Source organism: Mus pahari, chromosome 10 (genome assembly GCF_900095145.1).
Source record: "Mus pahari chromosome 10, PAHARI_EIJ_v1.1, whole genome shotgun sequence".
NCBI lineage: Eukaryota > Metazoa > Chordata > Mammalia > Rodentia > Muridae > Mus > Mus pahari.
Window position 1 is genome coordinate 22,907,989 of NC_034599.1, and position 17,214 is coordinate 22,925,202.

General features: G+C 37.9%; 1 protein-coding gene across 1 annotated transcript in view; it reads left to right on the top strand.

The window, feature by feature from the left end:
* The window catches only part of Opcml (opioid binding protein/cell adhesion molecule like), a 1,129,626-nt gene that overhangs the window by 105,778 nt on the left and 1,006,634 nt on the right, over positions 1-17,214 (top strand). The gene's annotated exons all lie outside the window — the stretch shown is intronic.

A 17,214-nucleotide genomic window follows, 5' to 3' on the forward strand; every position in this document is an offset into this window, starting at 1 on the left:
GGGTTTCTCTGTGTAGCCCTGGCTGTCCTGGAGCTCACTCTGTAGACCAGGCTGGCCTCAAACTCAGAAATCTGCCTGCCTCTGCCTCCCAAGTGCTGAGACTAAAGGTGTGCACCACAACTCCCAGCCAATCCTTCATTTCTTATCATTACTAAAATTTTCTCTTTGTGTTTGGTTGGTTTCCCAGAAAGATGTTGACTTGTGTGGTTTTTTTTTTTTTAGCATGCACAGGTGGCAGTAGATTTATATGACATGTTTATGTCATGTATTTCTTAAATATAGTTTGACTATTCTGTTAATGACTTTCTGAGATCTTTGATAGATCAATCATGTGTGCATGTTTTTCTTTTTACTTTAATTTTTATTATACTTAATTTTTGTTAACACGTTGTTTATGGGGTTTTATAAACTGATTCAGGCTGATTTAAAGGCACAGAATTCCCTGTTCATATTTATTGGTTGCCTTTATTTACCCTAACCTGTGCCAACCTCTGGTGACCTTTAATCTACATTTAGCTTACTTTATTGGCAGGTCCATTATATTCCCAATAGCTATGACATGGAATCATATATCTGTCAATGAATGAATGAGTAAAGAAAATACTTGGTATGCATCTTTAAGCAGGAATGTCTACTATTTGTGGCATAACTGATAGATGTGGGGCAACTACATAGAATCCAATAATCTAGACACAGGAACTCAGGAACCACAGCATGCTTCTCATATCTAACAAAAGACTATGAGCGATAATATAATAGGGAGTTAAAATTGGAATAATATAAAGACACATACACCCATTGTCACAACCTGCTGCCTCGTGGTCTCTTCTGTTTACTCCTCTTCCTTATGGTGGTTCTTCGTGCTGGTGGGTGCCTGGCCAGCCTTCATTCTGTCTTAATTCACCTGTGTGTAACACTTTCCTTTCTATGCTGACTTTGCCATCTCACCCATTATCACGTGTTAGAGTCTAGTTCTGAGCATGTGTTGTCTCTTTCATCTGTCTTCATGTCACTTACTGAGTTCCTTGCATCTGATCTAATCACTGAAATTTTGTAAAGCATGTTTCATGTCTGGTGAAGCAAATCTTCCTTATTCGTCCTTTACAAAAATCTCCTTATTCTTTGCTTTTTATGCCAGCTCAAATCTAAAAGCACTCTGTCATATTCCAACAGATGAAAAATCAAGTTGAGGTTTTTGTTGTAGTTTTACGATTCAGGGCTATTTATTTGCAAAAAAAAAAAAAAAAATTATGGTGTTTGTTCCTTCTTTTCTAAATAAAGGCTTACTTTTCTGTCCCTTATTGTCCTCAGTCTTGTGGTTCTCTGTTTTTATAGTTCCTACATTTTCATTGTGAAAGTTAGCCTAGGCTGGCTTGCTTATTAGTGTCTTCTCTTTCTCCTACTAAAGTCTATTCTTACTCCTTTTTCACCATATATTTTCAAACTATTATTTCCATGTATAAGTGCTTATTTTTCACTTTGTATTGAACATAATATTGTGTCCCCACTTGTTAGTTTTTATAATTTTGAGTTTGTTCTTACATTTGTTCTTACATTTTGTTTGGTTTTGTGTGTGTGTGTGTGTGTGTGTGTGTGTGTTAAATCACTTTCACCAAATACCTAGACAGAGGCAACTTAAAACAAGAAAGATAGAGGCTGGAGAGATGGCTCAGTGGTTAAGAGCACTGACTGCCCTTCCAAAGGTCCTGAGTTCAAATCCCAGCAACCACATGGTGGCTCACAACCATCCGTAATGAGATCTGATGCCCTCTTCTGGGGTTTCTGAAGACAGCTACAGTGTACTTACATATAATAAATAAATAAANCTTAAAAAAAAAAAAAAAGAAAGATTTTTTTTTTGCCCAAGACGTAGTGTAGTTGAGTTTTTGGCAGAGAAATACCCCAGAGCCTTTGCTTGATGATGTTTGCAGAGTATATTAACTGGGGCAGAAAGCGTGACCCTGGATGTGGGGACTACCATCCTAGGGGCTGGAATTCAGGTCTGAATAAAAAGGTATTTCTTAATCCAGTTATGTGGACAGTCATAATTAACTATCTTCTTTTGTTTCCTAGGTCACACACATAATTTTGTCCCATTCTTTTTTGTTATAGCTCACTAACTGAGATTTTCACAAGACTGATAAGTAGGACAGTAGTATGTTTCCTGACCTATATGTATCTTCCCTTGAAACTGGCTATTTTCATCTTGATTAAGTATCTTGAAAATTCATGATTACTGAAAGATACTTTTGGAAAAATATAGAATCGTTGAGATATTTTTTCTTCTGCTTTATATCAAGTTCATGTTATCTGTTAATTTGCTTAATAGAATCTCTCCAAATTAACAAATTGTGTTTTTATAATTTACTATTGAGTTTGATTTATTAATGTTTAAAAGAATAGATATTTTTCACCAAGTGTGCCTGGTCCACAGCTTTCATTTTAATGCCATCTTTCATCAATTGTTAAAATTGATGTTATGGCATTTTTATGAAATAAATTGAGATGCAATTTATCTTGTTGCATACTTACAATAGAAGACAGTTACGAATATGTCTATGGGTGTAGGTGTATATGCATATGCAAATGAGTGTAGGTGTACATACATATGCAAATGTGGATATTTTTATGAAGAGTAGGTGCTTCCATAGATTTGACAGAACTTATTAACTTCTAGTCTCAATGTGCCCAAACTTTCAATAATTTATTGCTTTCTTTTCACCACAGTTACAAGTATATTTTAATTTCTTCTTTAAAATGATAGTGTTTTGCTGGGCAGTGTTGGTGTACACTTAATCCCAGCCCTTGGGAGGGAGGGACAGGTGGATTTCTGTGAGTTTGAGGTCAGCCTGGTCTATATAATGAGTTCCAGGACAGCTGGTGACAATACAGGGAAACTCTGTATCAAAAAAACAAACAAAAAAGAAAGAAAGAAAAAAAGAAAGAAAGAGAGAGAGAAAGGAAGAAAAAGAAAAAATACATAGCATATTTTGTTTTCTCGCTAAATAGATTATTTGCCTAAATTTTTAAATTAAAACCATGCAAATGTGTAAGGTATAGCATCAATATTTGAGACAGGTTCTCCTGTATCTCAGGTTGGCATCAGATCCACTATAAAACTTAGGTTGGCCTTAGACTTCTGACCCCGCTTCTATCTATCTCCTGAGTACTAGGATTATAAGGATATAATACTACTTTACACAGGCCTTGGATTGAGTGTAAGACCGCATACATGTTAAGCAAGTACCATATCAATTGAACTATGTTCCATATCCTCACATCTCATTAATTAATGGATTAAGTTAGTTATGCCATGCATTTCTGTGTTTTGTCTCCACATATGTGTGTGTGTACCACATGTGCCTCTAGGGCCTACAGAGGACAGAAAAGTACATCAAATCCCTTGTGACTGAAGTTCCAGATAGTTGTAAGATGCCATGTGGGTGCTGAGAAACGAACCCATGTTCTCTGGAAGAACAGCCAGGGCTCTTAACTGATGAGCTATCTCTCTATCCTTCTAGCATTTACAAAAAATGTTTGAAACTATTTCTAAATGTATTATGGACCAGACATTTTTAGTTCTTTTTATATTGTCTATCCAATTTTCTAATTAGTTTTCAAGTAACTGGTATAGTCTGCACCTAACAATTTGAAAAGTTTTATATTTTGCTTCGTTTTGTATCTGGCTTCACCTTTAGTTTATCCTTTGACTTTATGTCCATTTTGTAGGAAGATTTTTAATTATCCTCTAACAACATTTCTATTTATTTTTAAAGAGTTGTTATGTAGTTTGAGACAAGAACTCTTGTAACTTCTGCACTGAGAATTTATTGATTCTTTTTATTTTTGTGATAACATAAGTTGTTTTAGGATATTCGCGTCCACTTGAATTTATGGTGTGTTTTTATCTGTAGTGAAGAAAACTTTTTAAAAATTCCCTATATTAGTCACATCGTCAAATTGCCTTATCCTTAAATGATGCTGCTCTTTTTGCTTCTAAAAGTGTTATAATCCAGCTGTAGTACCCCTGGAAATGTGCATCCTGCCAAATAGCTTGTTCATAGTGTTATGCACCATAGGTTGATTCTTTTATTTGTTTTTTTTCCAACTTCCTCTCCATTTAAAAATGTCCTTCTCTTCCTGCCAAGTTGAGTCAGCTCCATCATGTTATGTCATGTACATTGACTACAGGTGCTCGCATTTCTACTGTTTTCTCTTCAGATAGATAGTGAGGAAATCAAGTTCTCCAGTATCTGGTGATCCTATCATTTTGTTGTTGTTGTTATTTGTTTTCCTCTTACTAGCCTGCAATCAGTAAGTCAGGGACCAACACTAAGAAGAGAAATGCAACACAAGACATGGCTGTGGGATAACCCACATGCCACTGTGCCCCCCTCCAGCCCTTTGTTCTCCCTCACTGTGTGCTTCTTTTGTGCTTAGAGAGTTTTCTGAGCTCAGTAGCTGGTAGGGCTACTTTGACTTTCTTGCATGGGGTTCAAGTTAGTGTGAACTGAGACTCCTAAAGTATAGTGGGATGGAGGGTGTTGCTCTTATGCCCATTGTTTGCACTTTAGCTATTTTAAAAATATTTGGCACTTGAGTTGTTCCAATGTATACATTTAGCTCCCAAATTCTGGCAGTGAATAAAGCATCGATCGGTCTGACTCCTTGTAGGAAATTGTTCTGTGTTCTTTTCCCTCTAGTATCTTCATAGATGTGTGTGTGTGTGTGTGTGTGTGTGTGTGTGTGCACGTGTGCGCGCGTGCATGTTTGTATGCATGTGGGAGGTGTATATGTGTATAGGGGTGCATGTGCACATGTCAGCTCATACATGTGAAAGCTAGAGGGTAGCTTCAAGTGTTACTCTTCTAGTAGCAAGTAATTTTTGAGGTAGGGTCTCTCAATGGCTTGGGACACACCAAGTTGACTAGACTGGCTGGCCTGCAAGCCCCAGGAAGATGCATTTGCCTCCTCAGTGCTGGGTTTAGAAGGGCATGTCAATAAAGTGGTGTTTTAATGTAAGTTCTGGTAACCAACCCCAGGTCCTCACATTTGCCCAGCAACCATTGTACTGACTGAGCTATTTTCTCATCCCTTCATGGGCATTTTTGTGGAAAGTTGATGGAGATAACATTGGGAGATGCTTAGTCCAGTAAAAATCTTAAAAACCTAACAAAACAAATCTGCTGCAGAAATGTCTCTAAACAGATGTGGTCAAATATAGTCAGTGCTATATTTAAGAACTCTTATCTGGCCAGATTGTACCAGAATGCTTAAGTCAGATATAATCAGCTCTCCAAGAGCAGCCATATACCTCTGTTAAGAATGGAGTGAGAAGTTAGTTACGTAGATAAATTAGAGAGTCAACACATATGTGGACAAATACATTTATATGTAGCTAAAATGGTCCAGACTAGATGTGAGGAAAGAACCAACGTGTGGGAGGAGTTCGCTATAATGCTAAGCCTCCAAACAACAGCCTGGACTGTGTGTGTGTGTGTGTGTATGTGTGTGTGTGTGTGTGTGTAACACTGCCAGGGGAACAGCAGATTTTAAAAGAAACTAGCTGCAGTTTTTTCTATTAGAAAAGCTCTTTATTTTATTTTTTTATGAAGAACTGTATAGAGAAGAAGTAAACTGCAATATAGTAAAATATTAAATAATTTAAATATTAAAAATAGTGGAAGAATTTCAGTCAAGGAGATGGATATATTAACACATTTTTTTCTTACTGCTTTTCAACTTCTTTATATGCAGAGGAAATTTTCACAGCATCAACAACAAAAGGAAAACTTGAGGCTGCAATGCAGAACAACCCACTGTCCCAGAGCAGAGTTCCTGTACCATATGATAATGGTGGGTGGCATTGGAGAGGGAAGCCTGCCCTCTGGCTAAAAGGAAGAGTTCCATTTGGGTGCCATAGATTAGAAAATTATACATCAAGCTACTTCACATTGAAGTAGGGTTCACAATGCCTGTTTTAGATATGTGTGATTTGGCAATTTGGATACTAATGACTGTATGAGTCAGCTTTGTGCTATTATCATGGAATATCTAGGAAGTTGACTTAAAAACAAGGGTACAAAAAAATGTCACTTTGGCTCCAATGATTTTGTAAGCTCTAGTCTTTTATATTCATCAGCTTGGGCCTCTAATGTGAGTCCTAGAGTACAAGAGTAGTAAAGATACAGGGCTTCTTGCTTTAGTAGTTAGGATGTAAAGAGAGCATTTAGAGGAGAACTGAGTTCTGTAATTGCCTTTAGAAGCAAACTAACAGTGACCCAAGGACCTCTCATAAAGCCCTATCTTCTAAAGGTCCCTTCTCCTCTGGGTTATATCGCCATCTCCTAGGCCTCTGAGGTCCATGTACCATCCAGACTGTAGCAGTGCTGGACTGGCCCGATTGGAACAAAGATTAAATGATAGTGGTGATGGAGCCGTGCATACTCCTCTACAGGACAGAGGTGAACCCTGAGTGACTTTCTTACTGAAAACCACCCAACAACAAGACAACAAAGTCAAGTTTGTTGTCACTAAAATGGAATAATACAACCACCATTTTAATTATGTATTTAAGATAGAAGGACAAAAGTAAGGCTGTTATAGGATTTGGAGGGGCCTGTTTTAAGGCACATGATTGTATGATAAGATCTGCTTGGGAAGGGGTTGAAGTTATGATTTACAATTTAGGATACAAAGACTCAGAAAGCAAAGTTTTTGATTCAACTCTTTAAAATGCACAATGCACAATCCCAACTAAATTATCTATTATTTTAGGAAGTTTGTTTACCCTGATGAAGGCAAGTGGGTGACTCTATTATGGAAATAAATAAATCTTTAAATATTTTTTTTATTTTTTGAGATTATAATTATATAATTTCTCCCCTTGAGATCAGTAACTTTCTCCAAAAGTTCCTAAAACAGATAATTTATTGCTTGTTTACCTTCATGTCCAATACTTTTCTGGAATCATGTAGTCGAGGCTATAGTTCATTTCAGCTGTCAACTAGGCACAGCCCAGAGTCATTTAAGAAGATGAAGCTCAGCTGAGGAATTCCCTATATCGGAAATGCCTGTGGCCAAGTATCTAGGGCATTTTCTTAATCACTGATTGGTGTAGAAGGGCTCCAACCAATGTAGAGATTGCCATGGCTAGGCAGATCAATGGGGCCATTATTGAAAGGTAACTGAGCAAGCCAGGGGGAGCCGGTAAGCCAGTAAGCAGTGTTTCCATGTCCCCTGCTTTAGACCCCTCCTCTATGTTTCTTGCTTGAGCTCCTGCCAGGACTTTCGATGATGATGGACTGTGATAGAGAAATTTAAGTCAAAGAAACTCTTTCCTCCTTAACTTGGTTTTGGTCAATATTTTATCACATCCACACAAAGCAAACTAGGACAGTCATATAACAGAAACACTAGCTGTAGGCTGAACACCCCTTATATAAAGTGCCTGGGAACCAGGAGGATTTCAAACATTCAACTTTTTTATATAGAGATTTTTATTTTTATCAAGAATTTCACACTATGAAATTTGTACTATGTTTACATTATTTCTACCCTCCCTCTATCCATTCCCTTTCTTCTATGTCCCTCAACTCCATGGCTATGACCTCTCCTTTAATTATTATTATTATTATTACACACATGCGCGCACACACACACACACATACACTCACACACATACTCACACACAACTTATGAATTCATTTATTGTTGTCTGTATGTATATGTGTTTAGGACTTACAAGTTGGGATTGATTAACCTATCAGGGAGATCTTTCCTACAGAAAACGGATTCTTCCTCTCTTAGCAGCCATTGACTGCCAAGAATACTTCATCTAGAGGTAGCTTTTTGAAGCTGCCCACATGCACATTGGCAGGTCACCTGATGTCATAATTATACAGGTTTTGGTTTTGGAAACCAAATTGTTGAGATTTTATAGGTCCTGTCATATCCAGATACCTGGTCATCTGGCTCTTACAGTCTTTTGACACCTCTTCTATGACGTTCTCTGAGTCTTAGATATAGGGGTTGTCATTGTACGTGTATCAATTAGGGCTAGATACCCCATCTTGTATTTTTCTGTACTTTTGGCAGTTGTGGATATCTGTAATCGCTTTCATCTGCTGAAAAAAAGATGCTTCTTTGATAAGGGGTTATTGCTGTACTTATTCTGTTGGTATAAGGATAAGTATTAAGAATTCAGTTAGATAAGCAGGGCTCATAGGGGTTCTCAGAAACTGAAGCAAGAATCACCAACTCTGTAGGTATCTGAGCTAGGCCATTTTATGTTGGTGTTATTGTAGGACCCCTAAGAACAGGAGTTGGGGGTGGGTATGTGGTGCCTCTGGCTCTCTCGCCTGTGCTCGAGACTTTTCTTCCTAATGGGTCACCTTGTCCAACCTTGATATGAGGACTTACTGTGCCTAGTCTTATTGGTTATGCCGCATTTGACTAATATCCCTGGGAAGCCTGCTCTTTTTGTTGTTGTTGTTGTTGTTATTGGTTTTCTTTTTTCTTTTTGAAGGGAAACAGAGAAAGCCTGGAGACTGGGAGAAGGTCAGTAGGGAAACTACAGTTGGGATATAATTTATGTAAAGAACAAAAATTAAAATAAAAAAATACAAGAAAAAATATATCATCCATTTATGTGCAAATTTAATACTTTTGTTTTTCTTTATAGCTGATTAGTATCTTATTGTATATATGTACCATGTACATACATTGACCATACATATACCAATTTTTTTTTTAATCCATTCATCAGTTGAAGGATGTTTGTTTCTATTTCCTAGCTGTTGTAAATAGAGTGGCAGTGAATGCGACTGAGCAGTTTCCTCTGCAGTAAGATATCAAGTCCTCTGGGCATGTTAGAGCTACTTTCAGGCTTTTGAGAGTTTTCCTCAATCATATCCATAGTAGATGCACAGGTTTGCAGTCCACAGTTTGGAGTCGCGGGATGGTACAGGGTTTTTGCCCTCTTGTTTCCATGTCTGCAACACTTTTTTTTTTTTCTGCCAGTTGGTTTGTTGTTGTTTGTTTGGGTTGTTTTGCTTTAACCATTCTGATTGGATGCATGAATTCTCAGCATAGTTTCAGTATGCATTTCCCTAGTCGCTAAAGATGCTGAACACTTTTTGAAGTTATTCCTTAGCATTGTTATCTCTTCTATTGAGATTTTGGACCATTTTTAGGCTGAGTTGTTTTTTGTTTTTTGTTTTCTGGTTTTTTTTAATGGATTCTTTTATTTGGAGCTCTTTGTAAATTCTGGATGTTAATCTTCTACCAAATGCATAGCTGTTAAAGATTCTTTCCCAGGCTTTCACCCTCTTTTTATTCAATTGTTTTCTTTCCTCTTCAAAAGCTTTGGAATTTCATGAGGTCCAATTTGTTAATCATTGGCCTTGATGCTAGACAAGTGAGTCCTACTGAGAAAGTCCTTTCCTGAACCTATACTGTGTAGGGACTGACCATATTGTCCTCTGGCAATCTCAGTGTTTTAGGGTTCACAGAGAAGTCATGGATCTAGTTGGGGTTGATTTTGTGCAGAATGATGGATATGGGTCTAAATTTATTCTTCTACACATGAACGTCCAGTTTTCTCAGCACCATTTCTTGAAGATGTTAGATGCATTTTTGGCATCTTTGTCAAATATCAGATGACTACATACATTCACATTTGGGTATGTAGTTTGTTCCCTTGCTCTCCATGTCTGGGATTGTGCCAATACTGTGCTGCTTTTATTAGTTTAGATCTGGGATACAGCTTGAAACTTGGTATGCTAATCACTCTGGAATTGTTTGTTTTGCCCAGGATTGCTCTGCCTGTCAAGGGTCTTTTGTTGTTCATCATGAATTTAGGATTCTTTTTCTATTTCTGTGAAGAATTCCACAAGATACAAGAATCCTTTCAGGATTCCTCATGCACCATTCTCTTCTCTACGTAGGAAAAATTTTATGACCCATATTGCCAGGACTGCAGAATTCTCGAGATGTCCATTATCTACAGGAACATTGTTAGCTGGGAAGGAATCCTGACCATACTACCCAGTTACACTTATTGGCAGTCACAGCTCTGTGGTCAGTAGGTGGCACTATCAGGGAGGAAGCATCAGAATAACATTTCTTTTGTTTAAAATTCTCATTTCTAAAACAAAGGACAAAATTATAAGATAGAACAACCCCAGAAAGAGACAAGGGAAATGATGCAGGGGCTGAGTACTGAAGACAAAGGCCTACAGATTTGGGAAGAGAGAGAAACTGAGAGGTCACATTTATTAGACCATGACAGGCCAATAAAGGTCCATTTCCAAACTCTGGAGCACTCCTGAAGATGTGAGTGAAGTCTTTGGGAAACAGGAGGAAGGCTAAAGTATCCCTGCAGAGAGAAGAAAAGAGGTGAAAGCACACAGACCCTGACCCATTGCCTTTTGTCTCTGTCAGGGCTCTGCCCTCAGCCACCTCAATGGGCTTGATTTTCTTTCTTTTTTTTTTTTTTTTTTTTTTTTTGGTTTTTCGAGACAGGGTTTCTGTGTGTAGCCTTGGCTGTCCTGGAACTCACTCTGTAGACCAGGCTGCCTCGAACTCAGAAATTCCCATGCCTCGGCCTTCCAAGTGCTGGGATTAAAGGCGTGCGCCACCACCGCCCAGCTTGATTTTCTTTCTTGAGACTCACACTTCATCAGCATACAACCCAGAATTGTGTTTGCTGGATTAAGGCTACTTTCTGCTTCCAAATAGAGCTGTCTGTTTTTCTGCTCTGCTTTGTATGTAGTTCAATGATTCGAGTGTGGGAATCTTGTCCCCTAGGTACCAAATGGAACCTGTAAGAGGTGAGGTCTAGCTGAGAGTCATCAGGTCCCAGAGCATCTGAATGGACTAATTCTGTCTTGGATGGCATTTCAGTTCTGGTAGGAGTACGTGAGTTTTCTAGTGGAAGGTTGCAGTTGAAAGGAGGCCAGCCACTCAGCTCCTTGCTTTCTGTACATCTGCCTATGGCCTTTCTGCTTCTCCATTGGTTATCAGAAAGTTACTGTTCCTTACCATATGTTAGCACCATGCTTTCTAAACCCTCCAGCTACTAGATTCAATAAGTCAGATCGCTTTACTTTAAAGTTAGCCAGCATCAGGCAACTTGTAACAACAACACAAAATAGATGAAGACATATTGTAGTTTGATAGGTTGTGTCTACTATCAATAGATCATCAACATGTTAGAGATATGGAGAGATTTGAGAATTTTGTGGGTTTTGATGTTACCAATGCATGACTTTGTAGAGATAAAATCGAAAAAAAGATTACAGAATCTTTCACGTCTCCATCTTACTACATTCCTTTGCATGTAGCAGTGACTCCCACAATACAGGTATAAAAAAATTATATCTCTTTATTGGGGCAATGTATTTTCAGGAAATGTTATAAACAAATATTGTGCATTAAAATTTAAATTGTGTTTTTCCTATAATGTGGCTTCTTCATTCAGCCAAAAGGTTAGATTCTCATTGGAATTTTGTGGGGCGGGGGTGGGGTGTAAAGTGTTTTTTTATACTATCTGAGTCCCACTTTCTCTTTCCACCAGAGCCTCTGAGGCTGACTTTGTTAGTCGGGCCTCTTCCAGTAGCCTGGTCCGGACTACCTCCAGCTTCCCCAAGGGAAGGAGCTCATGCATACTAGAAAAGTATGATTGTTTCAAAGAAAAGTTATCAGACTCCATCTAACAAAGTAGTTTTCAAATAACAAAAGTGAAAAATTAAAATTACTTTGACAAGCTAAAAATCACAGGGAATAATAGCAATTTGAGTTAAGACTAAGAAAACAGAAAAAAAAAGGATTACGAAGAATATTGAATATGAAACAATAATAGTCAAGTTTTTAGAAAGCAGAGGGAGAAGTAGAAAGCTATAATTGAGGAATCAGTTGACTCATTGTAACAGCATATCACACAATCCCTCAATACAGAAGAGAGGCCAAATAGTGGAAGGATAGAGCCATAGTCACATCTGGAAAATAAAGACCTCAACATTGGCACATTGTTTTTGAGAATAAAGAGGAGAAAATATTTGGGAAAATGCATATTTGAAATTAAAAAATCAATAAAATTTATTAAAGACAAATGATTTAAGGCAAAAGATAGAAAAATACCACAGTTATAATAATTGATGACATTTTATGATATTGAGCCTAAAAAAAATAAAGCATTAAAAGTATACAGAGAAGATAAGAGTAAGATTACCAATCGACACTTTAGGGCCAACGACAGATGTAAGAAAACAAACATTTAACTCTGGGAAGCTGATATACAGCCTATATAGACACATGACTGTAACAACTATGATTTCTTATATAGAATGAGCTCATTAAATTGTAGAGGCTAGAAATCCCCAAATCTTTATGACAAGCAAGCGGGCTAGAGGGAAAGGACAGCATGATGTCCCTATGGAGCCTGGACTCAGTCTGCTGGAACATATTCTCTTGGTCAGGGGTGGATAATCTTTTTTGCTCTGGGCCTTGAGCTGATTGGATGTGGCCAGCTCAAGTTATGATAGGCAGTCTGCTTTACTCAAAGTTAATGTTACTAGCATTTGTTTTACTAAATTAGTGTAACTATCACCAAGAATACTTTCTTAGAGGTTATAGTAATATTTAACCAGATATTTGGGTGGTTTGGGACATAAAAAATGACCCATTATAAATGTCTAGGACATAAAACAGACAAACAAAAATTACAGAGTAAATATAATGCCATGTCAGCAAAGTTTACCACATTTGATATAAACTTAATGGATATCGAGAAGCTAGCTGACTGTACCTAGTGCCAAAATTGCCTTGAGAGTTTCAGTGTGAAGAGAAAAGAATTAAGACATTAGGAATGCATGAATTTTGAGTGGACTACATGAAGATGATGCATAGAAGATACAACTGTCTACATAGAAGACTCAGAACAATTAGGAAGAAGGCACAACTGTTGTGGGGCACTAGGACAGCAGCTGCCGACACATTTGCAAGAAATCAGATGCTCTTTCAGGGCCAAACTGTATCACAACATGAATGTCTCTATAGAAAAGTGTTCTGAGCTTTATTTAGTAACACTGAAGAAGGCATACATAATTGGAAGTGTTCATTGCTAAAAGGCAATATTACATTAATTTGAAATCTCAGACTTGTCTAAATGTTCAATACCATTCAATCAAAATCTTAGTGGGGGATTTAGTGGGACATTTTAACTGTATGTTTGACTAAAGGCCACAGCTGGATGAAGTAAAGCACGGTGACAAACTTGTCCTCCTCTGTACTTCGATTTGTAAGAAAAGATAAGAAAATAATGCTTCCTGAGACACAGTGCCTGTAGTGGCTCAGTCCTGACACTGAACACCTGTGAGGCTGAAGAAGGGGATTGCCAAGGCATGAAGTCCATCCGGGAACACAAATGATGAGAGATGGACAGACTGACAAATGCCACTGTACAAGAGGTTTAGGAACAAACCTACACCTGGAGTTTTAATGCGAGACAGGGGGCACATAAAAACAGCTCAAAAATATGTCATTAAAATTCTTATTTTAAGGATATCAAGGACTTCTCCTGACAGCAGGATAACAAAAATAACTTATATGGATTAGACACACAAAAAATGAGAAAATTATAAACATTGAAACTGATTCTCAAAAATATGTTTAAGAACAAAGTTATGTAATATATATATATATATATATATATATATATATATATATAATGCAATATATATATTTATATATCACACATTGAAAGTGTTACTGGGTCAGTGAGATAACTCAACAAGTATGCGTTTGTGAGATCAGATCTTAATGACCTGAGTCCAATTCCTGAGATTTACCCAGTGAAAAGAAGGAACTGATCCCCACAAATTGTTCCCTGACCTACACACGTGTGCCATGGCATATATGCCACACTGATGAAATAAAAATGTAATGTAAATTTTTAAGAAGAAGTAATTACCATGAAAATATTATAAGTTTAACCCACTAATTCAACTCCTTAGCTCTCTCTGTCTGCAGATTTAAGTAAATGTGCACTAAAGAGATGTTTAAATGTTCCAGGTGTCACCTTGTTCAGAATAGGGAGGCCTGGTACAACATCAAGGCCTATAGATGTGAAAAAAAGTGGCAGCATGTTTAATTTTTAATATGGAGGTAGCATGGGACTTCTCTAGTGATAGTAAATGTGCTAGGATAGTGATGTCACATGATTAATTACATATGGATTATTGTAAAAGTTTTTTTGTTCTGGATGTTGAGTTCATGTGTAACTGCTGTATTGTTATAAATGAGCATGGCTTAATCATTCAGTCCAAAACACTTAATCTCCCTCATTCTTCTTCAGTCAATTCTGCTACAACTGTTGTACATTGTTGGTTATAGAGGGCGGTGTTAGTTTTTTTTTTTTTTCCTGCAACATATTTCCTCCTTCTCCCAGTTAGGAGCTTAAGCTAAAAGTAGTCATTATTTCTTTCAGTTCCTGAGGTCAGGAATTTAGACAGGCTGCCGTTAAGCTGGCCTGTGGTTGTTCATTCTGGGGTGCTTGTAGACTTAGCTGGAAAAGAGTTGACACCCATAGCAGTAAGCACTGTAGGGTAGGTTGTGACTTCCTACACATAAGAAAGGAAGCCAAGGTTGGGTAAATAAAGGGCTCATTTAGATCTGCAACACCATAACCATGAATGAATGGGTCCTAGCATTCAGTGGCTCCCATTTCCCTTTCAGTAGCTGAGCTAACAATCTCATCTCTACAGTTTGTGTGAGTACTGAGGTGGAAAAAGCCAAGAGTAAAGCTACCAATTTTGGTTATATATCTGAATGCCACCAAGATGAAATAGTAGGTAACCCTTCTTGAGAAGCCTATATTATTCTTGTGTGCATACTATTGTTCTTTATCGCAAGCTCCATCCCATCTTTCATATACTGGTGCTTAAATCTACACTAAAAATTTTTCTTAATACACTAAAGTTTGCTTCACTAAGAATGTAGTGAGAAGCAAACACGAGTCCCTTTCTACTTCTTATGATTCCCCAAATGATGTCCAAGTTTTCCCTTGGGGCTGTTTGACTGGATTTCCTTTTTTGGTGGAACTCCATCTGCAGGTTCTTCTCTGCTAAGGTTCAACAGCATGAAGTCCATCTGGATAACCAGACTCTCATCTTCTTTCCTGGAGCACCTTTCCCTTTCCCTTGGAACTAAGGGTTATTTCTTTCTCTCTCTCTCTCTCTCTCTCTCTCTCTCTCTCTCTCTCTCGTGTGTGTGTGTGTGTGTGTGTGTGTGTGTGTGTGTGAGAGTGTGTATGTGAGAGTGAATTGTGAAGCAGTGACCTGTTGCTGTAAATTATACTTGCCATCAGACAACCAAGCAGGATCTCAAGATGAAAGCCAGAGCCCGCAGCACCCTTGCATCTAGTTTTTTGAGCTCATGCAGCTCTTTTCTCCTTATTCCCCTACCTGGATCAAAGATCTTATTTTCAACACCAATTAGCAGCCACTGTGATTCCTTTTCCTGTTTTCCTTGAAGGCTCAAGGGACACTGATAAAAATAGAACTCCGTGTGGCTTCCAGGACACACCAATATTACCCGGGTATGAGATCTTCCTGCACTCCTTAGCTTGAAATAATACTATGTTGGCTGTTATTGAATTTCAACTTGAAGGCTAAATTTTAGTTACTCTGTCGACCTAGTCCACAAGCCCTGATATACATTTTATTGCCTGTCTAGACTCATCCTTTTCAACTTGCTGATTAGAAGCAAAACTTCCTTAGGCTCCCACACCCTTAATCCCATGATCATTACCAGGATAATGATAAATGATAATGTTTCAATGTTAATGAGGGAGTAAATAGCATGTTAATGACATTTGCAGATGTATCTAAATTAGGAGTTGTTGTTACTAGCAAAGAGGCCAGAAAGACAATCACAAAAGTTTTAAAGAAGAAACACAAAAAAAGTAATGAAAGCAAACTAAAAAAAAAAAAAAAAACAAAAAAAAAAGATGCATGTAGTATGTATCATTATTATGAACAATCCCCAGTTAAAAGTGTCAACTCTTGTTCTGGAGACCTGAAGATAGGAAATAACAAAGGGTATCTAAGAGAGGCTATGACACACACAAGAGATATTCCAGTTCAAATGTGTTGATTCCAGTTCAAATGTGTTGGCATCCTCCAAGGTTTGTGTTAAATTGAAAGCTTCCTGGAAGAGTACACCATTTGGTTGTCCAGTGCCAAAAACTCAACCCTGAAAATATGCATACAGGTATCACAATATGGACTAAAAAGATTATATTTAGGAATATATATATATATATATATATATATATATATATATATATAATGGGATAACAATTAGTTAAAAGAAAAGGTCACAAATTTGGAGGAGAGCAGAGAGGAATAGATAGGAGGGTATATATAACCAGTCTTTTGCTACTTTGTGGGTTCTTTTTCCCATTCTTTATATGCTCTACTTTCTTTCCATAACATTAGATAGCAGAGAAAGAAGGATGGGAGAGCACAAGAGAGAGATCCCTGAATCTAATTTCTTTCCTTTTATTTCTTCCTTGATCGTGACTAACAAATTGAAAACCATATCCCTGAATGACTACTAACTACCCAACTCACCTCTCAGGGCCCTACCATTTATATGCCCTCTGAGAAAAACTCCAGAACTCCAAATGTCACATAGTCGCAGATATTATCTGCAGTTGGCAAAACTGTGCCTTTGCTAGAGCATGAGGCAAATCATAGTCAGCTGCTGCAGTTACTCCAAAGGTTCCCTGTGCCTTTACACCTGGGATTAAAAGGAAAACACATTCTTATAATATTTCTGTGTTTTAAAAAGAACTCACAGGCAACCATTGAAGTGAGCCCAGGAACCCCAATGGAAGAGTTAGAGGAAGGACTGAAGGGGATGGCAACCCCATAGGAAGAACAACAGTATCAGCTAACAGGACCTCCCCCTGATGCCTCTGCCAGAGCTCTCAGCAACTAAACCACCAACCAAAGAGTATACATGGATAGGTCCATGGCTCCAGTTGCATATGTAGCAGAGGATGGCCTTATCTCACATCAATGGGAGGGTAGGACCTTGGTCCTGTGGAGGCTGGTTGCCCTAGCATAGGGGGATGCTAGAAGCAATAGAGGATGGGTGCATGGGGTGTGGGCCTGGGTACCAGAGGTTTTCCATGGAGATCTCTGCCCA